Genomic DNA, 22,233 nt, shown 5'->3' on the forward strand with positions numbered 1-22,233 from the left:
AAAGATCCCATCTAGACTGGTGCTTTTTCCTGGCAAAGCCCCGAGCCGGAAGAAAAGCAGCAGCCATGTTCATGCAAATGAAGCGGGGGAGATTTAAATCCCCGCTTCATTTGCAATTGCTCTGTGTCTAATCTGCATCCCTTTTCCGCAAAAGGCCCGTCAGCAGCAACACACGGCTGCCATCCAGCAGGCCCTTCCGGGGGCTTGTGCATCTGAGAGGCCCTGAGGGAGAGTTCCAGACAAGGACACCTGTGAGACTCTCCCCTGGGTGCCCCCACAAGGCCCTTCTATATTTCCCCTCTGTGCCTCCCCCACCACCACCGCACACACACCCTTCCCCTGCCCGTCCTTCCCACTTTCTGCTCCCGCCTCCCCTGCTGAAGACACGTGAGGAGACACATGAGAAGTGGTTTGTTTTTTTGTGGACCTGCCCCGACCGTACCCCTAGAGACTCTGGAACAAAGAAGACACATGAGAAGAACCCAACTTTCTTCCTTTTGCTGTAACATGGATGGATCTAGCTCAGGTTTCACTCAGGGGGTCTGTCTGCATGTGAAGTACCTGTGACAGCCCCTGTGCTCCTCTGCCCCTCATCAGCAGTGCCACCTACTTGGGGGAGCACGTGCCCCGAGAGTTGTAGAAATGACAACCTAGACAAGCCACTATCAATCAGGCACCCTTCGATAGCTCAGCTCAGCTGGCAGAGTGGAGTACTGTAGTGTGTGTTTGACAAGTGATCCTTAGGTTGCTGGTTCAACTCCGGCTCGAAGGAGCAATTGTTTTCCCTCCGGCCTGGCCGTAGCAGAAGGTAACCAAGGTGGTTGCCTTGGGTCCGTGTCGTCAGAGCCCTCCACTGCAATTGACAGAAAGATTGTGGGGAGGAGCTGCCAATCACATTTCTTGGGCTGCGCAGGTTATATCCACAAACACAAAAGTTCTTTCGGAACAATGGCCGTTATTCCACAATAACAATGCAAGAGTCTACACAGCAATTCCGTTATTTTGAAATAATTCTGAAGTAACAGACGGTTTATTCCGACTTCTGCAAACCTCATTCTACGAAGAATAACACGTAATCCAAATTAGCTATTTCAAAATAAGGTGTCTGTAGCTGCGCCACTGCTGCTAATTTGAACTAGCCCCTCCCCAGGGCCATTCTAAGTTATTCTTCCTGGGGCTCTAAATCGAGGTAGCTCGTCTACACTGGGGAGCCTGCCTTGGACTATTCTGAGGTTTCCCTGCAGTGTAGACGTGCTAGTTCGAAATAAGCTATATTGGAATCACTATTCCAGACCAGCTTATTCCAAAATAAATGTGCCATGTAGTCGTAGCCAGAGGGATGAAGCAGCAGGAGGAAAGCCCAGAGTCCAGAGGCCAGTCTGAAAGCTCAGTATTCCATATGGCTACACACAGTCACTGTCTAGGTCCCATGGTGTAAGGGGCAGGATTTTGAATCTTGCAATCTGAGTTCAAATCTTAGTAGGACCTCCTGAGTTGGGGCTTATTGTTGTGAGGTTTTTCACACTTCCTGGCTATGCTGCAGGCTTCTTGCACAAGAATGGCAGTTCTTGTGCAAAAACTAGCACAGTGTCTACCCTGCATGTGCATTCTTGTGCAAGAAAATGTACAGTAAACCATTGGAAAAGAGGGCTTCTTGTGCAAGAGTTATTCCTCTCCCTATAATGAATAAGCCCTCTTGCACAAGAAGGCAGTGTGCACAGGCAAGAGGGATTTCTAGCACCAGAAACCCCTAAGGCTAAAATAGCCATTAGAGCTTTCTTGCACAAGAGAGAATCTATGCTGCTGTAGATGCTCCTTATGAGGAGATAAACCACCTCATAGAGCTGGAAGGGACTTTGAGAGGTCAGATAGTCCAGCCCCCTACCCTCATAGCAAGCACAAGAACCCTCCCTGACAGATTTGCCCCAGATCTCTAAATGGCCCCCTCAAGGATTGAATTCAGAATCCTGGGTTTAGCAAGTTAATACTCAAACCACTCAGCTCTCCCTCCCTGTTGTGCCAAAACACATGGCCATGTGGATGTGCTCTTGCACAAGAACTCTTGCACAAAACAGTTCTTGGGCAAGAAGCCTGCAGTGTAGATGGAGCCTAAAGTTTTTCATATTTTTTGTTTTAAAAATATTTCAAACAGTTGTTCAATATGCCCCAAGCCTGGAATTGTGCTGCAGCCGCCTCCCTCGCTACGGTCGCTGGCTCCATGTGCACTGGCCTTCTGTCTGGGTGCTGGCAGGGGAGTGAGAGTTGGGTACCAATGGGTAACAGGTGCCAAGGTGCATACAGAGAAGCCAGCGCCTGCATCTCTGCAAGTGACCTCACTGTGCACAGCTCAGCTTTTAGCAAACACTCTCCTCCTGTCTGCGCCTAACAGCAGCGTCACTGTCTGCTCCTGAGGGGTCCTGTCTGGGGGAAAATGGCAATTCCAGGTGACCCTCACAGCTAACATGGTAAAGAGGAAGACAAAGAGACTCCACTAGGAAACATCACAAGTGTTACCGCAGATGGGACTTGAACCCACAATCCCTGGCTTCGGAAGCCAATGCCTTGTCCATTAGGCCACTGGGGCACATGAGTGATGACACAGAAACCGAAATTCCCTTTCTTTCTGGCTGGCCAGGGATACCCAGGGCTGGAAGGTTTTGGCTTTTCACAATGTTCCCTGGGCTGTTGTATAAAGCTCAGTGCTGGTAACAAACCCAAACACCCCCTGGCTACATCTACCCTGCAGGCTTTTTGTGCAAGAACTGTTAGGTGCAACAGCGCGTCCACACTGCCATGTGCTTTTGCGCAAGAACATCCATGGCAGTGTGCACTCTCTCTCTTGCAAGAAACCCCTGTTGCCCATCCATATTGCCTTCTTGTGCAAGAGCTCTTGCACAAAAGAGCTTATTCCTCATGGGGAGAGGAATAACTCTTGCGCAAGAAGCCCTCCTTTCCTACATTTTGCCATAAATTTACTTGTGCAAGAATGCGCGTGCATTATAGATGCTCCTCAAGTTTTGTGTAAGAATCCTGCAGTGTAGACGTAGCCCTTGGGTGCCCAGAGAGGGGCTGGCTAGTCACAGTCTGGCTCGGAGCGCTCTCTGCAATGGGAAGATGTCCATGGAGCAGGCGTATGACAGTGGCACACGGCTCTGGTGTGCTGGGGAGGGAGGCCCAGCATCCAGAGGAGCGTTTCCAAGAGAAGCTCTTACTGACAGTGTCTGCCTCTGATTTGATTTTACCGTGTTGTGAGATACTGGAACCCGCAGCAGCATGGATGGAGTGGCTGGAGGGAGCGGCTGGTAGGAGCAGTAGCAAGTAGCCAACAGAGTGGGTGAGATGCCTCCTATCTCCACCCCCCCAAGAGTGGGAGGTGAGCTCTGAAAACCACCTGTGAGCTCTTATCTGCCCTGAGCAAGGGCAGCAACTGTGAGTGGGGTATGGAGAAAGTTTGGGCATGTGAATGGGACACTTACATGGCTGGACTTGCATTGCTGGCAAAGGACATTGCTCAATCCTCTTGAGCGGGGACTTACTTGTGGGATGGTTCTGAACCCTGCTTGTGCCCAGGCCTGACATAACCTGCCCCACAGAATTCACACAGCAAATGGGGCTCTCAAAGCACAGGGGGAGTTTGGGGGCTCGTTGCTGGGCCATGGGGTGAAGCATCAAACCAGCCCCCTCCTGTGGGGCCTGTGAGTGCTGCTGAATCTGGGCCTCTGCACCTGGGCAACGGGAAACAAAAGGTCTGGGGGCCACACAGAGACCCTGCTGGGCTGAGCAGAAAGTGGCTGGGATTTCACTTCGTTTATGCCTATGGGCTTGTCTGTCTTCAGCCTGGAAACCTCCTGGCTCCTCAGGCCACTGGTCTGGATGGAGCGTTACAGACGTCGGAATAATGGAATTGCTGTGTAGACGCTCCCATTGTTATTGCAGTGTAATGGCCGTTATTCCCAAGGAACACTGCTGTGTAGATGCAGCCTCAGAGAAATGCTGAGCAAGTGCTCCTGCAACGTCTGGGGAGACAGGGAAATGAGGTCACTTCTCTAGCTATCAAGAAGAAGACATGTCAGGAGTGGGATTTGAACCCACATCTCCATTCAGACACCAGAACACCCAACTGAGGGAAAAGCAGGACCTTGAGTCTGGCATCTTAGACCACTTGGCCATCCTGACACTTGCGTTAGTGTTTTCAAGTGCAGTTTTCGTACATGTTTGAGTTGCTCGGGGAGACCGAGGGGGCCCCTCTCTTTCCCCACCAAACAGTTGCTTTACAGCACAGCTGGGTTTATCTCCACTCACCCTCACTCACCCTTGTGGGGTGTTTTGCAGGGAGCTGACAAGAAGCGGAAGAGGGGAAACTGCTGGCCGGCAGAACAGAGACTTGGGATTCTCCTGTGCCAGGGAGTCTGTCAGTGCCTGGGGATCCTGAGCAGGCGGCTCCTGGGCTTGTTGGCTCCATACCAGGGGTGTCTCCTCTGCAGGGCGATGCTTGTTCCCGGGCTAACGCTTATCCCTGGGACACACTTTGTGCAGGGACCATTGCTGGTCTTTGTGCCACATTATGTGTCTGGGACGTGGGAGTGAGGAACCTGCCCAAAACAGACAAGTATCCACACACCACCCCCCGGTTCTGCGTCCCCGGCATCCAGCCCTCCTCCGTCATCCCCACACGCTGCCCTGAGCCTCCCAGCCTGCACCCCCACATGTAGCTTTCTTACAGATTCTGTTTTACCGCAACCCTCTCACGCCCAGCCTCGGCCCCCCCAACTCTTTGGAGACGGGCCGCTCTCTATCGTTGTGCGCACTCTTCAATAAAGAGCTTGTGACTGGACTTTGCTGGTGTTGCCTGTCTCTTTGCGGTCAGTCAACAAACTGAGCCATCTGGGCTAGAGTCCCTGACAGAGGCAACGATTCCCCACTGGCCATGGCAGAGTCTCCCTCTCACACAGTCATGGAGCCTTCTCCCCCTGGTCCTGCCTCCCTCCCCTTCTCTAAGCTCTCAGGGTATGTCAACATTACAGAGTTTTCCCTTCTTCTGCAAGAAAATCGAAAGAACAGAGGGGTTTCTCTGGCATTGGTAATCCTCATTCTACAAGGAAGAAGCCTTTTTGCAGAAGAGCTCTTTTGGAAAAACGCATGTGAGGTTGGAGAAGAAAGTTCTTCTGGAAGAAGAGGAAAGGGGGAAAAGCACAGGTGCCCTGGTGGCCATTCCGTCCATAGCAATCCCAGCTTACATGCGAGAGAGCGTCCATTCAGTCTGGACTCTCTCTTTCGGAAAAGCAGATCACTTTTTTAATGCACTTTTGCAGTGTGGACGCTCTCTTCTAGAAGATTTTTTTGAAGATCCCTTCCGAAAAAAGCTTCTTCCGAATGAAGCCTGCAGTCCAGACATAGCCTCTGGGTACATCTGCAAAGCACGCTTATTTCAAACACCGCTATTTTTGGACTGATCTGGTTCCAAGCAACCAAGGGTGTGTGTGTGTGTTCAGTAAATCTACATGTGACTAGATCCATCTAGCAGCCACATGGGCCTTTAGCCAAGGCAGCGGTGACTCTGAGGAAGGGTTGGGGGCTAATCAGATGAACATGAGTGTCCAAGGCTGGGCAGAAATGGACGAGGGGACGTCACAGACACTAACACATCAAGAGGTAGAGAAAGGCCCCTGCTGCACTTCCAGACATGCCACAGCCTGGACAGAACCAGGGATTTTCAGCTGTTTAATCTAAGATGCTTGCCATGGAGCTGCTGCCAACAGGCCAGGGGAGGAAGGCCAGGACAAGACCCTTTTAGCCACTGGGTCTGTGCCGGCTGGAGCCTCCTCCTACCAGATCTCTGGCCTGAGTCCTGCAAAGCCTCCAACAGGTGCCTGGCCCAACTCATCCGGCTTCCCCAGGCTGGCACCCAGGGCAGTCTCAGCTGATGTCACCCCCTCTGTCAGGTGGGAGTTGGGCTCATCCCAGGCACAGGTCTGGCAGAAGGAGCTGCGCTGACCTGGGCACCAAGGGGAGGTGCAATATCTACTGTTTCTACCTGGCTTTGAACCAGGGACATTTTGTGTGTTAGACAAATGTGATAACCACTACACCACAGAAACACCTGTGAAGGACTTAATTTCTGCTGGACTTAAACTTGGACAAATGTTCTGTTACTAACTCTTGGCCAATGCTTTGGGGGAAAAGGCCAAGCAAGAGCAGGGAATAAGACACCCGCCCTCCACCCCGCTACTTCTCTAGACCTTTGCTCCCAACACTGGGAAGGTGGCAGTGGCTTGGTGACTCAGGAGGGGAGACCCACGTCACATCCCCTGCATTGCCCCCCTGCAGGGATGGACCTTTGGGGACAGGCCCAGACTCCCAGACCTCTCTCCCAGCTACTGTCACACTCCAGAGCAGAGCAGCCCCCAGGAGTAGGGCTGAGCCATGCAGTGGTGGCAAGGCGAGGGGCAGGAGCTGAGAGTTTACCTGAGACCTCAGGAACCCAGCACAAGGCACCATCCCAGGCCTCTCTCTGACAGGAGCAGAAGGGGAGGGTGTCTCAGGACTTGGGTAGCTTGTTGTCTTGGTTAGGGGTGTGGCCAAAACACAGGCCTCGTTGTGAGCAGGATTTGAACGTGCACGGGGAAACCCTAGTGGATTTCTAGTCCAACGCCTTAACCACTCGGCCATCACAACTCTGCAAAAGTTTTCTCCTTTACATAAATGTGGAGAAAAATTCTGTTACTAACTCCTTGGCCAGCTCAGATTGCTGCAGGGCAAAGGAATTCTCACTCTTTAATTCTGTGCCCCCAGGAAGGGACCAGCTCCACAGTCCCAGCGGCTGGGGGAGATGTGCATATCAGAGCCTCTGCCCATGGGGCTGTAGCCTTCTGTGCCCAGGGAGCCAGACACTGCCAAGGTGGGAAAGCTGGAGGGAAATGGGGAATGGTCGGGAGTCAAAGGTGCTGTCTGGGACCATAGAGTTTTACAGGCCACTGGTGAGGAGGGGACCATGGCTTAGCGAACCCGTTATGGTTTGAAACAAGGGGCTTGCTCTTAAGACGCATCATTGTGATATGAGCACCACGTCCTAAACCTCCGAGCTAGCCGGCCCACGGGTGTCAGTCTCACAAGTGGCCCTTTCAGAAAGGAGCCTTGGGCAGCTGCAGGGACATTGTGGGCTCTGGAAGGAAAAGTGCAGAGGCAGGGGAATTAGCTCAAATGGTAGAGCTCTTGAAGATGTGGGTCCCGAGGCAGCAGAGACCTTTGAAGGGAGCGGAGACGTAAGGTCAGAAGGAAGGAGAACAAGTCACCTCTTCCCAGGTGAGATGTGGTGGGAAAACTCCCAGATCCGGTGCAAGCCGAGCTCCAAGGGCTGGTTCCTGCCCTGGTGGCTCCTTGCAGGGCCTGGCTTGAGAAACGCCAAGGAGCCGTGTGTGGCCAGGAGAAAGGGAGCATAAGGAACGTGGATAAAGGAGCAGGGTGGGGGAGCAGGAACAAGGGAGGGTGGCAAAGCAAGCTGGGGGTGCTGGGTGAGAAGAAAGCCAGGGGAATGGGGTGGCTGGGGTCTGGGCATGAGGCAGGACATTATGTGGCTTTGTGTCCACTTGCACCAAAGGTGACAGCCACACTGCCCCGAAGGTGAACAGGCACAGTAGTGGCACTTCCAGGGTGGGCCCTGGACTGAGTGGCCGCAATGACCTGGTGTCAGGCAAGGCACCACTGAGAAGTCTCAGGCCCCCCCTCTGCCTTCTCCTTTCTCAGCCTAACCTGCTGAGCTGTCTACCACATGCTCCTGAAAGCCAGCACACATGCTGCCAAACCCTGCACCAGGGGGCAGGCCCTGGAACTGCCTTGTGGGCACCCAGGGGAACCGCAATAAGAGAAGACCCTGTGTTTCTACCTGGCTTTGAACCAGGCACCTTTTGCGTGTTAAGCAAACATGATAACCACTACACCACAGAAACACACATACAAATGTTTTCTGCTACTGCACTTAAGCTTGGGCAAATATTCAGTTGCTAACCCTTTGGCCAACAGAGATTGCTGCAGGGCAAAGGAATTCTCTGTTGTCAATTTTGTGCCCTCAGGAAGGGACCAAACTGAAGGAGGCCGGGCCCCCACCTGGGGACTCCAACCTAAACCCTGAGGCCAAGGGGTTTACAAGACAGAGAATCAAAGTTTGCTCAATTTTGCCCTCCCCCAACCCTGGAGAACCTCAAAGGCAACTCTACAGCCCCAGCGGCTGGGGGAGATGTGCATGTTAGAGCCTCTGCCCACTGAGCTGTAGCTTTCTGTGCCCAGGGAGCCAGACACCACCAGGGTGGGAAGGCAGGAGGGAAATGGGGAATGGCCGAACTTTGCGAGACAATGGTGTTGTCAGGGACCATACAGTAGAACAGTTTAGAGGTGGGTCAGAGTAGGGCACAGTGGCTTAGCTGGCTAAAGCACTTGCCAAATAAAAAGCAGTTACTGCTGCAGCCTTTGCTCACATTTACTTATGCCCTTCTGGGACACAGAAGAGGCCTCCCCTGGCCACCCATGGAACTGCTGGTTCAGGAAAAGGCTGAGTGGAGAGGTGTGTGGGGAAGAATGACATAGGAAAATGTGAGCAAAGGTTACAACAAGGCACCACTGGGAGTTGAACCCAGGATTTTTTGTTAATAAAGCAGGTGCTTTAGCCACCTAAGCCATGGTGCCCTCTTCCAAAATGGCTCTTTATGTTTCCAGACAACACTTTTGCCTCCCAAAGTGCAGCCGTTCCCCATTTCCCTCCAGCCATCGAGCCCAGGCGGTGTCTGGCTCCCTGGGCACAGAAAGCTACAGCTCCGTGGGCAGGGGGCTTTGGCTTCCTTGCCCATGGGATGCTGTTGCAGGAAGGGCTGCTCAGCAGCGCTGGGGTTCACCTGTCGAGGAAGGGAAGAGTATTTGGGTGCAGACTGGCTAACCTAGTGAGGAGGCTTTAAACTAGGTTTGATGGGGGCAGGTGCCCAAAGCCCACAGGTGAGTGAACAACATGGACACCTGGGAGATGGGGCAGAAATGGGAGGGAGCAGGGGCTGTAACAGCAGAGATAAAGGAGGGAAGCGGGACCACTGGGAAGCAAAATCTAATCTGTGTCTTAGATGCTGGTACAGACACACAGGACTATGGGTAATAAGCAGGAAGAAGTTGGTATCACAGGGACTTGGTGGGATAATGCACTTTATTGGAATATTGGCACAGAAGGATACAGCTTGCTCTGGATTTGCAGGAAAAAGGGAGGAGGAGTTTCCTTCGATATGAAACATGCGAACACTTGGCCTGAGGCGGAGATGGACACAGGAGTGGACTTGTCGGGAGTCTCTGGGTGAGGTTAAAGGGGTAAAACCCCAGGGTGTTGTCACACTAGGCGTCTATTACAGACACCTCCCCAGGCAGAAGAGGTGCCTGAGGCTTCTTAAACAATTAACAAAATCATCCAATGTGAAGCTGGTTTCACTCACACTCAGCCTCACCCACAGCTGGGAGGCAGTTTGCAGGGAGCTGAAAAGAAACTGGCTGGTAAAACCAAGGCTCAGGATGCTTCTGTGTCCAGATGTGCAAACAGCTGGCAGCTAAGTGCTGGTCTGTTCCTGCCCTCCCCAGGCAGGCGAATCCCCCCGCTGGGTGTTACAGCCAGGACTTTGCCTGTCTGGATTTTAGCCAGGGAACTTTTCTATGCCCGGCAAACGTGACACCCCCTGCACTGCAGAAACCAGTCCACTGCCTATTGCAAAGAGGCCCCTAGAAGCACTTAGGTCCCCTTGTTGTCTCTGCCTGTAAAGCAAAGGAAAAAGCAGCCATCTCTCACTGGAGAATGTGGGTGTTGATCCCACTGCCTCTCACATGCAAAGCAAGCGCTCTACCACTTGAGCTAATTCCCGTGCATGGGAACAAATGCCCTGCCCCACCCACATTGTTCAAGAGCCCATATGACAAGCGGCTTTGACATTCCCGTTAGGGCAAAAGCCCTTTTCCGGAAATGTTTTTCCGCAAGAGGGCCAGTGTAGACAGCTAAAAACTGTTTTGCACAAAAAGTCGTGATGGTGAAAATGGCGATCAGGGCTTTCTTGCACAAAACCACGTCTAGATTGGCATGGACACTTTTCCGTAAAAGCATTTGTGGAAAATCGTGCCAGTCTAGATGCAGCCCTGGGCTTTTAGAACTCAGACGTGCACCTAACACCAGCATTTGCTATTGAAGGGTCTGAACAACTTCTGTAGAGAGACAGAGCCAGTAAGGAGCATCCTTGCCAACTGTCTCAGAGAGCAAAGAAAGATAAGTTTTTTGTCAGTAAGAGGAAACTATCACCCCAAGTGGGACTTAAACACATAACCCCTGACTGAGGACGCCTCTGCCTTGTCCATTAGGGCAAAGGAGAACACAGAAAACACTCCCAGAGACAGAAATTCACCCTTCTAAATGTCCCTTCTTCAACTTTTAGCTCCTGATTAAGCCCCTCTGAAGAATCCAGATACACAGGAAGGGCTGATCACACCCCTCTGAAAATCAGCTTTCCATGGGTATCGGTAGCTGGCTCCAAGTCATGGGCCTTGACGTCTCGTCTCCCTCCCAAAACCAGGGAAGTGTCTCCCACCGCTGCAGTCTCCTGAGGCTCTATGGCCCTGTCTGTACAGCAGGGACAGCAACACTCACAGCCCCACAGGAGGGCCCCTGGTCTAGCAATGGGGCCCCCTGAGCAGCCTCTGATGTTCCCTGTGTGAGCCCCAGAACCAACCCTGAGTGACGGGGGCAGGGAGAGCAGCTCACACATGCCAAGGGGCTGGCCAGGGTCAGGACATGAGCCTGCAAGGCACCAGTGACATCACAAGGAACTTTTGCAGCTCCTCAGCTCATTGGCTGGGAGGCAGTGACCTCACAGAGGGTCCATGACAACAGCCAGGTGGGACAGGCTGCAGGGCTGGGGCATCTCAGAGACCCCCCTGGCCTGGCTGCCTGGAATCTCCTTTGTGAGGTTTCCCCTTGAGGGCAGGAGGGACTGAGGGTCCCATCTGGGAGTGTCTCGGTGGAGATTTCCCCTTTCCCCAGGCTGCAGTGGGAGGGGTTGGGGCAGGCAGGGTAACAGGAGGGGCTGGCACTGAACTTCTGGGAGAAGCCACAGAGAGGGTCATTAACACCCAACAATGGGATGCAAACCCATGCGTGCAGAGCACAACACATTAGCAGTTCAGCCCCTTAACCACTTGGCCACCTCAACTGAATGATAAAAATTTATTTCAAGCCACCTGAAGTCAGCACTTCAGGGAACCTTTGTGCCACTCGCTGGCTGGCCAGGGACACCCAGGGCGGGAAGGTTTTGCCTTTTCACAATGTTCCTTGGGCTGTTGTACAAAGCTCAGTGCTGCTAACAAACCCAAACACCCCTGGCTACATCTACCCTGCAGACTTCTTGCTCAAGAACTGTTTTGCAAGAATTCTTGTGCAAAAGGTCTTGCGCAACAGTGTCTCCGCACTGCCATGTGCTGTTGCACAAGAGAAGTGCTTTTCTGCAAGAGTGCACATGGCAGTGTGGACGCTCTCCTTCCAAGAAAGCTCTGATGGCAATTTTAGCCATTTCTTGAGCAAGTGGCCCTTTCAGAAAGGAGCCTTGGGCAGCCGCATGGATGTTGTGGGATCTGGAACAAGGTGGGTGGGGCAGTAGAGGTTTTCACATGCAGAAGAATTAGCTCAAGTGGTAGAGCGCTCACTTAGCATGTGAGAGGCAGTGGGAGGATCGATACCCACATTCTCCAACTACAGCTCAGTTTTCATCCCATATTTTGACTCAGCTCAGTGGCCCCTCCCTCTTCCTACCTGCTTTCCCAAAAGAGACAGACCTGGCTCCCCTTTCTTTTCTCCCAGCAATTGCCATGCTGCAAAGCAGAAAGTGGAGATATGAAGCTCAGCAATCCATTGGTTTCTGTGGTGCAATGGAAATCATGTTGGACTTTTAAGCTCCACTGGTTAATGTGAGCCCAGCTAGACATTCAAAGGTTGTGGGTTCAAGTGTCACTTTAGCTACTTTCTCATTTCCAGGGCACCTTTTACAGAACAGGCAATCCTTAAGCTGACACTGGGGTGGGCTTGAGTCCAGACAGTTCCCAGCAGACCCCAGTGAGGGTGTCCTCTTCCCTCCTGCCTTCCAGCCCTGGTGGGGTCTGGCCCCCTGGGCACAGAATGCTACAGCTCCATCTGTTTATGAAGCAGGTGCTTTAGCCAACTAAGCTCTTTATGTTTCCACACAACACTTTTGATTCCCAAAGTGCAGCCATTCCCCACTTCCCTCCAGCCATCGAGCCCAGGCGGTGTCTGGCCCCCTGGGCACAGAAAGCTACAGCTCCATGGGCAGGGGGCTTTGGCTTCCTTGCCCATGGGATGCTGTGGCAGGAAGGGCTGCTCAGCAGGGACGGGGTTCACCTGTCGAGGAAGGGAAGAGTATTTGGGTGCAGACTGGCTCACCTAGTGAGGAGGCTTTAAACTAGGTTTGATGGGGGCAGGTGCCCAAAGCCCAGAGGTAAGTGAACAACATGGACACCTGGGGAATGGGCCAGAAATGGGAGAGAGCAGGGGCTGTAACCGCAGAGATAAAAGAGGGACGTGGGACCACTGAGAAGTAAACTCTAATCTGTCTCTTGGACTCTAGTATAGACACACGGGAAGGATGGTTACAGCCACCTCCCCAGGCAGAAGAGGTCCAAGAGGCTTTTTAAACAATTAACAAAATCATCCAAAGCGCAGCTGGTTTCACACACACTCAGCCTCACCCACAGCTGGGAGGCAGTTTGCAGGGAGCTGAAAAGAAACAGAAGAGGGGAAACTGGAGCCTGGCAGAACCAAGTCTTGGGATTCTTCTGTGTCCAGATGTGCTAAGCAGCTGGCAGCCAAGCTCCCAAGTGCTGGTCTGTGTCTGCCCTCCCCTGGCAAGCAAATCCCCTCCTCTGGGTGTTACAGGCTGGACTTTGTCTGCCTGACTTTTAGCCAAGGAACTGCTCCCTGGGAGGCAAACGTGATGCCTCCTACACTGCTGAACCCAGCCCATTGCCTTATGGAAGAGGGAAGAAGGCCCTGGAAGCACTTAGCCCCTGGCTGGCTCTGTCTGTGGAAAAGAGGAAGCAGCAAAAATTTACAACTGGAGAACGTGGGTATCGATCCCACTGCCTCTCACATGCAAAGCAAGCGCTCTACCACTTGAGTTAATTCCCCTACCTCTGAAGAGTTTTTCTGCCCCACCCACCTTGTTCCAGAGCCCACAACGTCCCTTCTGATAAACCCTCATATAAAACTCAGCAAATCTCCAGAGAAGTTGCGGTTCCCTTTACAAGACTCTGCACAGCTCAGTTCTAATCAGTGGGTCTTCCCTAGAGCCTGGAACATCAACCACGGCAGCGTCGCTCTCACGCCCAGTGTAGTCACGGCCTTAGAGTGTCACAAACCAGCACCAGACACATTCCTGGCTAGGACCAGTCCCTAAAGCTCAGTGCTAGTAAAAAACCCAAACACCCCCTGGCTACACCTACCCTGCAGCCTTCTTGCTCAAGAACTGTTTTGTGCAAAAGGTCTTGCACAACAGTGTGTCTACACTCCCATGTGCTGTTGCACAAGAGAAGTGCTTTTCTGTAAGAGCGCCCATGGCAGTGTGGAGGTTCTCCTGCGCAGGAAAGCTCTGATGGCCATTTTAGCCATAGGGCTTTCTTGAGCAAGAAACCCCTGTTGGCTCTCCACACTGCCTCCTTGTGGATGAGTTATTGCGCAAGAGGGCTTATTCCTCATGGGGAGAGGAATAACCCTTGTGCAAGAAGCCCTGTTTTCTGATGCTGCACTATAAATTTACATGTGCAAGAACGTGCGTGCAATGTAGACGCTCTGCAAGTTTTTGCGCAAGAACTTCTCCTCTTGCACAAAAAGCCTGAAGTGTAGACGTAGCCCTGCAGTGTAGACACAGCCTGAGAGAGACAAGGAAAGGAAGTGGCCAGAGCCTCCCGCTATCAGGCTGGCCCTCAACAGGACGGGCACGTCTACACAGCACACTCACCTCCAAGTAACCTGTGCAGTGTGATTGGCTGCCCAGGGCCCCCGGGAGAAGGTCTGTGGGGAGTTTCCAAGGCAACAACAACATTTCATAATCTACACTCGTGACTGATTTATTCCTCCACTAGCAAGTGTCTCTGAAGGGATAAGAAATGCAGGGCCCAGGTGCAGGGAGCTGGGTGACATTCTCCTGCCTGAGTCTCAGTCCTGGCTGAAGCCTGGCTACAGAGAGAAGAGGCCAATACAAATAGCCCCATGGCAGCGAGGGAGTCAGTACATGGGTGGGTGGAGCAGAGAGCTGGGCTCTAACTCACTAGGGGTGTGTCCCATAGCTCAGAATAAGCGATGCAATTGGGTAGCTTATTTCAAGTCAATTTTGAAATAGCTTATTTTGTAATTTGACGCTGGCTACACAGCACTTAGTTCCAAATAAATCGCTGTTCCGAAATGTCCCTCGCTCCTTGCACCATGAGGTTTGCAGGGACGTCGGAATAGCGAGCCCGTTATGGTTTGAAATAAGGGGCTTGCTCTTAAGACACGTCTGTGTGATATGAGCACCACGTTCTAAACCTCCGAGCTAGCCGGCCCACGGGTGTCAGTCCCACAAGTGGCTCTTTCAAAAAGGAGCCTTAGGCTGCCACAGAGACGTTGTAGGGTCTGGAACAAGGTGGGTGGGGCAAAGGAAGGGTTCACATGCAGGGGAATTAGCTCAAGTGAGAAATCCCTTGCTTTGTATGCAAGAAGTAGTGGGATTGATGCCCATGTTCTCCAACTGCAGCTTTGTCTTGGTTCCTAGTTTTCACTGTCAGGGGCCCCCTTCTACTTCTTCTAACCTGCTCTCCCAAAAGAGACAGACCTGGCTCCCCTTTCTTTTCCCCCAGCAGTTGCCATGCTGCAAAGCAGAGAGTGGCAATATCAACCCCAACAGCCCACCAGGCTCTGTGGTGCAATGGAAAGCACATTGGACTTCTAAGCTGCACTGGTTAATGTGAGCACAGCTAGACATTCAAAGGTTGTGGGTTCAAGTCCCACCAGAGTCACTTTAGCTGCTTCCTCATTTCCAGGATGCAGCTTTTACAGACCTCTCAGTCCTTAGGCTGACACTGGGGTGGGCTGGCATCCAGGCAATTCCCAGCAGACCCCAGTAAGGGTGGAGGGAAGGGCTAGGACTTGGGGTTTGGGACGGGGGTGGTTCTGAGAGGCTGCTGGTGCCGTTAGACCCTTTTGTCCCTCCATGTCTCCTACCACTGCTGTGCAACAGGCAGGCTATGTCTACACTGCACTGTTCTTCTGGAAAAACAAGTATGTGAACCCCAATTTGCATAGCTTTTTCTGCTTCTTTTTTTGGAAGAGGCTTTTCCAACATTTAGCCTGTGTACACTGGGCCAAATTTTGGGGAAAAATCATCTGTTTTGGAACATCCCTTCTGTCACATTACCGAATTGGAGGGAAGCAGCCAGATCGCTGCTGCACCCCTAGGTGGGGGTGTTGGCCCCAGAAATTGGTATGAAAGAGAGCCATGTGGGGTATTTAATGGGAGCTTGTTGTTTTCTGATCCTGTGTACACTGTTTACGTGAGTACATAATGTCTGTGTGTGTAGATCTTTAATCTGTGTGGAAGCTGAATATTTCTTGGAATGTGGTTAAGCATTGCTATGGACAGGCTGAGTAGTGAAGCCCTGTAGAACAATGGCACTTGATGGCCCAAGGACACACCTAAAGCAGGAGGGCGGACATCTAAGAGCGGCCAGCAGAGAGAGGCTGGGGACCAGGTGACCGGCTGAGACCAGAAGAGGCCAAGAAGGAGGTATAAAGAGGCCATGCGGTCGATGCCATTTTGTTCTCAGCTCAGCACTTCATCCCAGAGGCAGCACTGCAGGGATTGAAGAGCCCGGAAGACCTGTGAACCCATCCTGATCGTAGGATGTGCAATAAGAACTTTTAAACCAGCAGCTGTAACATCTCTGCTAGAGCCTGCATCGAGAACTGGGAGATTCGGTGCATGTAACATACTATACTTTAATAAACTTACTCTCGTGCTTTTCTTTCTTGTAATAATAAACCTTTAGATATAGATTCTAAAGGATTGGCCCAGCGTGATTTGTGGGTAAGGTCCAGAGGGTAAATTGACCAGGGATCTGTGGCTGGTTTCTTGGAACCGGACAGAACTTGTTTGGGGTAGGTGGGATTAGGTGCTAGGACCCCCCACCTGTGTATGAGGCCTGGGGCCATCTGGGGCACGGATATTGCTGGGGTGTCGGAGGGGTTTTCTCGGGAGGCTTCAGGCAGGTTGCTGAAGCGCTCTGTGGGACTGGTTTGTGGCCTGTGTGGAGAGGTCACCAGTCGGGGGCTGTAAGTAGCCCCAGATTCGAGCAGTTCGCCCTGAGCGGACGCCCTCAGCTGTGCCCAGACACGGCCCGGTCCGTCACACCTTCTTCTTCATAAAATGAAGTACACAGAGATACGAAAAAAGCATGTCTGCTCTTCCAAAAAATTTTATGGAAGAGCAGATGTGTTCTCTAGACTAAAGCAAGGTGCTGGCAACAAGAGATTGTGGCTGCCTCTTTTCCCTGGGTGTCAGTGCACCATGCTGGCCACCAGCCACCTTGACCAACCCTCAAACCAGCTGGATGAGCCAGCCCACGTCACAGTGAGTCACTAGTGGCCCTGTCAGAGAAGAGCCATTGGCAGCTGCAGAGACATCCCTTCAGCTGCTGGACGCGCCTTTCTGAAAGGGCTATTTGTGGGCTGTGTTTTGTTTGGCTGGCTAGCTCAGTTGGTTAGTGCACGGAGCTAGTAATGCCAAGGTCATGGATTCAAACCCTGTGCTAGGCACAGATATGTTTGCTGTGGTGACTGTTCTATCCCCGCCCCTTAGCTGCCTGCTATGGACAGGGAAGCAGAAACAGGCAAAAGACTGCAAGCTTTTCAGGAAACAGGCCAGAAAACTGGTAGGAGGAGGCTCCAGCCTGCACAGACCCAGTGGCTGAAAGGCCCTTGGCTTGGCCTCCTTTCCCCAATAGGAGGGAAAACTCTTCTCTTCCCGCTCTTGTGGTGTCACCTTTGGGCCTGCTGGCTCAGCTGTTTAGAGCTTGATGCTAATAATGCCCAGGTCACAGGTACAAGCCCCATGCAGACCCCACAACAGCCAAATTAGTTTTGTTTGAGCTGCTCCCCACGAAAAGCGGTGAGAGGGAGCCCTTGGCTGTGGGACCCACTTGTGCCTGTTGTTCAGGGTTAAATAATATCTCCCCCTGGAGATCGCCTGTTCCCTTCCCACCTTGCATTGGCTGGGAATCAAATCAAGCAAGGGGCAGCAAACACCAGGCACTGTCATTGTCTGGGCCACAGATAAAGACCCTCTTGGAGCTGTGGTCCCAGGAGGAGTCTCTCCAGGCCCTGCAGTCCATGCGGAGGAATGTGGACATTTATGGCTAAATGGCCGATTGTCTTGCAAAGAAAGGCCACCTCCCTCCTACCCCCGCATCCTAGACCAAGTCAGAGCCAAGGTCAAGGAATCGCAGCAGAGGTATGTGAGGGAGGAACCGCATTACTGTGCATGCTCTCAGAGAGGATGAAGAGCTGTGAGAGGCAGCCCGCAGCTGCAGGACCCATTTGTGCCTGTTTTTTCAGGGTTCAAGTAAAACCTCAGCAAGGAGCTTTGATGCTCCCTCTTTACATTGCATTGGCTGGGAATCTAACCCAGGTCAACTGCTTTGAAGGCAGCTATGCTCACCACTATACCACCAATGCCTGCCTGCCAACATGCTGGGAAAATTAGTGAGGGAAACCCATGTCTGCCATGAGGCTGGCCAGAGGTGAGAGGGTGCCTGTGTGGTTTGGGTAAAGCAGAACTTCTTGGCCATTAGGCAAAGTCCAGAAGTGGTGATGCTAGAGTAGTGGCTGCTCTGCGCTCTCCGTGGTGTGAGGAGCCGGGCGGGAGAGGAGTCCCAGAGGTGGTTGGGTGGGAGAGTTGAGTTTATCAGACTTTGGGCTAAGCTCTAGAGCAGCCAAGGGAGAGGTGGGGAAGTGACTTCTGGATACTCTGTGTGGCCCAGGGATGCGGATCAAGAGCCGTCCTTGTGTTTTTTGCCGTAAAGTGTTGTTTCTGGGTCCTTTGCCTAAGATCGAGCACGTCTTCCTTCCGGAGAGCCATGTCACAGGCACAACCCCCAGAAACCTCTTCAGGGACACATCACAGGACCAAGCAGGGGGCAGCAAACACCAGGCACTGTCAGTGTCTGGGCCAGAGATAAAGACCCTCTTGGAACTGTGATCCGAGGGGGAGTCTCTGCAGGCCCGGCAGTCCAGGGGGAGGAATGCAGACATCTATGAACATAAAAACATAAAAACGGTCGTACTGGGTCAGACCAAATGTCCATCTAGCCCAGTATCCTGTCTGCCGACAGTGGCCAGCACCAGGTGCCCCGGAGGGGGTGGACCAAATACAATGATCAAGCGATTTGTCTCCTGCCATCCGTCTCCAGCCTCTGACAAACAGAGGCCAGGGACACCATTTTATCCCCTGGCTAATAGCTTTTATGGACCTAACCTCCATGAAATTATCTAACATATGGTCCAATGGCTGATGGCCTTGCAGAGAAAGGCCACCTCCCCACTCCTGCATCCTAGACCAAGTCAGAGCCAAGGTCAACGAATTGCGGGAGGGGTATGTGAGGGCCCGTGAGGACAGGTCCCACTCTGGGGAAGCACCACAGCACTGTGCATACTGTGAGGAACTGGACCGACTCCTGGGGTGTGGGGAGCCCCTGTCTCCAGGGAGAGTTGTGGAGTCTGGTATGGAGACACCTGGGCAGCAGCAGCTGCAGCTTCAGGATGACAACGCTGATGTCCTGCAGCGCCAGGGGATGCAGGAGGACTCCCAAACATCTTCAGGCAGCGGGGAGGGAACCTCAGGTGAGTGCTGGGAGGTTGCAACACACAGGACATGTCGACACTTGCAGTCTCCTTCAGGAGAGGGATGCAAATGGAGACATTCGAAATTGTAAATGAAACCGGGATTTAAATATCCCGTGCTATATTTGCATAATCGTGTCCGGGTGCTGTTTCAAAATACTTTATTATGAAATAAAAAACAACGTTTAGATGCAGTTATTTGGGGAGAAAACCCTTCTTCTGAAATAACCCTTAAACACTCCCCTCTGGTCTGGATCTAACAGCAGTGTCAGCGTTTGCTAGTCGGGGCTCTGGACAGCACCTGCACAGAGGGAGATGGCAAATGCGGGACGCCCTGGCCAACTGTCCCAATGTCTCACAGCAGAAAAGAAAACAAAAGAGGCCAATGCAAACAGCCCCTGGTAGCGAGGGAGTCAGCACGTCGGTGGGTGGGGCAGGGAGCTGGGGGCAGATTTTGACTCTAACTAGCTGGGTGACCTTGGCCCATTCAGTGAACCTCTCCCTGTCTCCATGGCCCTGTCTGTACAGCAGGGACAGCAACACTCACAGGCCCCGCAGGAGGGGGCTGGTTCAATGCTTCACCCCAAGGCCCAGCAATGAGCCCCCAAGCTTGCCCTGTTCTGGAGCCAGGTTTGCTGTGTGAATTCTGTGGGGCGGGTGAGGTCAGGCCTGGGCACTGGGATTATTTACCACTTTCCCTGATCCTGGGAAACTGCTGATTTCATAGCTGTGATGGCCGAGTGGTTAAGGCGTTGGACTAGAAATCCAATAGGGTTTCCCTGCGCAGGTTCAAATCCTGCTCACAGCGAGACCTGCGTTTTGGCCACGCCCTAACCAGGGCAAAAAGCTGCACAACCCATAAGCCACTCTCCCCAACCCCAGTCAATCCTTTTCTGCGCCTTCCAAGAGAGACATGGGGCATGATGCCTTGTTATGGGTCCCTGGGCTCTAGGGAAACGCTCAGCTCCTGCAGCCTCTGCCCCTTGCTCAGCCCTACCCCATGGCGCTGCTCTGCTCCAGTGTGTCATAGGAGTTGAGTGAGAGGATGGAGCGTCTGGGCCTCCCCCAAAGGTCCATCCATGAAGGGCAGAAATGTTGGGGATATGATGTGGGTCACTCCTTCCGAGGCACACAGCCCCCCTCCCCCCCCCCCCCCGTGTTGGGAGCAAAGGGTCTAGAGAAGTATTGGGGGGGGGGGGTCTTGTTCCCTGCTCTTGCTCTGCCTTGGGCAAAGAATTAGTAACAGAATATTTGTCCAAGTTTATGTACAGAAAAAAACTGACAAGCATGTTTCTGTGGGGTGGTGGTTATCGTGTTTGCTTAATGTGGAAAAGGCTCCTGGTTCAAAGCCAAGCAGAAAGTGGGAACAGGGGGTTCTGCTCCTATTTGTGGCTCCCCAGGTAAACAGAGCCCCTGCTGCCTGGGATAAGCCCAACTCCCAGGCTGAGTAAAGGAAGGAACAACAGGAGCCCTGTCCTAGAAAGGGAGGGGCCAGGTTTGTGTGAGTGCATGGCCCAGACAGACAGCCCCAGGGTGCAAGGACAGAGCTGCTGGACATCTCTAGTGGCCCTGAGGGGGGGAGACATGGGTGCTAGCAACATGCTCATGTGGTGCCATGTTCCAGCACTTCCAACAGGGAGTGTTTTTTGTGGTGTCTCCTGATTTCCCCCCAAATTTAGCCCTTGTACCTGCCTTGTGGCAGGATACAGACAGAGGGCCCAGGGATGCAGCTCATCTCCCCTTTTCTCCTGCAGTGCAGGTTGTGATAACAGCTCTAAGCAAATACATCAACTTGAAGTAATTAGCCCCTATTGGAGCATGCCAAAGCCTGGAATTGAACCAGGGACCTTTAGACCTTCAGTCTAACGCTCTCCCCACTGAGCTACTTTGGCTGTGATAAGAGTCTTGTGTGGCCTGTAATTCTCTGTCCAGGATGTTTTGCCGCATGTCATCATGCCCTGCCCAGGAAGGCCAGACTGGCCTTTCCACAGCGCCCCTCCCCCACAGCCAGAGCCAAGCTTCCCTCTAAGCCAGGCCTGGGCAATACGGGCCAGCGGGCTGGATCCAGCCCATGAAGCCACCCAACATGGCAGCAAGAAGCCTCAGGCAGAGTCCCTGCTCGCCCTGCCCCCACGCACAGCTGAGAGAAGGGGCTGCTGGGCCCTTTGTGTCTCTCAGCTGTAGAGGAAAAGGCTTCATGCCTGGTCCCTGCTCCCAGCTTGTTTGTGGCCAATGGGAGCTGCCTGCTTGAAGCCCTGGCCAGTCCCCACAAGCTCTTATTCACCCAGAGGTGTGACCTGTGCCCCCTGCGCAGGGAAGGGGCTGCCTGAGAAATGTGCTTGGCTGCTGGGAGTGTCTCCCAGCCAGAGCTTGCCTCTTGCACCCCAGCCCCTCCCTTCCCTCAGTCCACTGGCCCTCCCTGTGATGGAAAAGACTTGGCAGATTTCATGAATACAGATGAGGCTGGTTTCCCTGACTGGGAATTGAACCCAGGCCTCAGCAGTGAAAGTGCTGAATCCTAACCACGAGACCATCAGGGACACATGAACATGGGCCTCTCCTTAACTACACTAGCCTTTCACAGGCCACTTTCTGTCCCCTTCAGGACATGGGTCCATTTTCCATTGCCCAGAGGGGACAAGAACAGAAACCAAACAGAACATCAGAACAGCCAGACGGGGCCGTGCCAGTTACCAAACTAGCCCAGGATCCTGTCTCACAACAGCAGCCAATTTCATTGCCCAGTGGGAATCCTCAGGACAGACAATTGTTAAGTGATCCCTCCTGTCGCCCATTCCCAGCTTCTAGAATACACCAGCTAGGGACACCTGCTCTGTCCATCCTGGTTAAATGCCATTGATTGACCTTCCCTGCATTAAATTATCCAGTTCTGTTTTAGATCAAATGTCTTGGGCTGCGCAGGCCTTGAGTCATGGCAAGAGCTGGAGGGGAATGGGGAACGGCTGCACTTTGGAATGGGAAGGGGGTGTCTGGGACCATAAAGTAGAACAGTTTCAAAGCCCCTTTCAAGGAGGGCACCATGGCTTAGCAGGCTAAATCAGCTGCCTCATAAACAGGGGTGACTTATTGTAGCCTTTGCTCACATTTACTGATGCCCTTCTGGGACACAGAAGAGGCCTCCTCTGGCCACCCATGGAACTGCTGGCTCAGGAAAAGGCTGATCGGGGAGGGGTGTTTGGAAGAAGGAACAACAGGTGAGAAGCACCTGATGCCCACAGACCCTGACTCTCGATGGCTGCAGGAGCTGCAGAGGTTACACTCTCAGG

At 52.8% G+C, this 22,233-nt stretch overlaps 1 protein-coding gene and 9 non-coding genes across 10 annotated transcripts in view; 2 read left to right on the forward strand and 8 right to left on the reverse strand.

Annotated features, from left to right (window-relative positions):
- Positions 1–22,233, reverse strand: part of LOC142821592 (uncharacterized) — a 361,188-nt gene that overhangs the window by 295,567 nt on the left and 43,388 nt on the right. The window lies entirely within an intron of this gene.
- TRNAR-CCG (transfer RNA arginine (anticodon CCG)) lies at positions 2,512–2,584 on the reverse strand. Its single transcript has one exon. It is a non-coding gene; the product is annotated as a tRNA-Arg (tRNA).
- TRNAL-CAA (transfer RNA leucine (anticodon CAA)) lies at positions 4,068–4,176 on the reverse strand. The gene is made up of 2 exons: positions 4,139–4,176; positions 4,068–4,113 (listed from the first exon to the last, which is right to left on the reverse strand). It is a non-coding gene; the product is annotated as a tRNA-Leu (tRNA).
- Positions 6,026–6,098, reverse strand: TRNAV-AAC (transfer RNA valine (anticodon AAC)). The gene has a single exon. It is a non-coding gene; the product is annotated as a tRNA-Val (tRNA).
- TRNAS-AGA (transfer RNA serine (anticodon AGA)) lies at positions 6,594–6,675 on the reverse strand. The gene has a single exon. It is a non-coding gene; the product is annotated as a tRNA-Ser (tRNA).
- TRNAV-AAC (transfer RNA valine (anticodon AAC)) lies at positions 7,874–7,946 on the reverse strand. The gene has a single exon. It is a non-coding gene; the product is annotated as a tRNA-Val (tRNA).
- On the forward strand, positions 14,965–15,069 carry TRNAR-UCU (transfer RNA arginine (anticodon UCU)). Its single transcript has 2 exons — positions 14,965–15,001; positions 15,034–15,069. It is a non-coding gene; the product is annotated as a tRNA-Arg (tRNA).
- Positions 19,673–19,754, forward strand: TRNAS-AGA (transfer RNA serine (anticodon AGA)). Its single transcript has one exon. It is a non-coding gene; the product is annotated as a tRNA-Ser (tRNA).
- Positions 20,766–20,838, reverse strand: TRNAF-GAA (transfer RNA phenylalanine (anticodon GAA)). The gene has a single exon. It is a non-coding gene; the product is annotated as a tRNA-Phe (tRNA).
- TRNAE-UUC (transfer RNA glutamic acid (anticodon UUC)) lies at positions 21,415–21,486 on the reverse strand. The gene has a single exon. It is a non-coding gene; the product is annotated as a tRNA-Glu (tRNA).

This window comes from Pelodiscus sinensis, chromosome 31 (assembly GCF_049634645.1).
Source record: "Pelodiscus sinensis isolate JC-2024 chromosome 31, ASM4963464v1, whole genome shotgun sequence".
In the NCBI taxonomy this organism is placed as follows: domain Eukaryota; kingdom Metazoa; phylum Chordata; order Testudines; family Trionychidae; genus Pelodiscus; species Pelodiscus sinensis.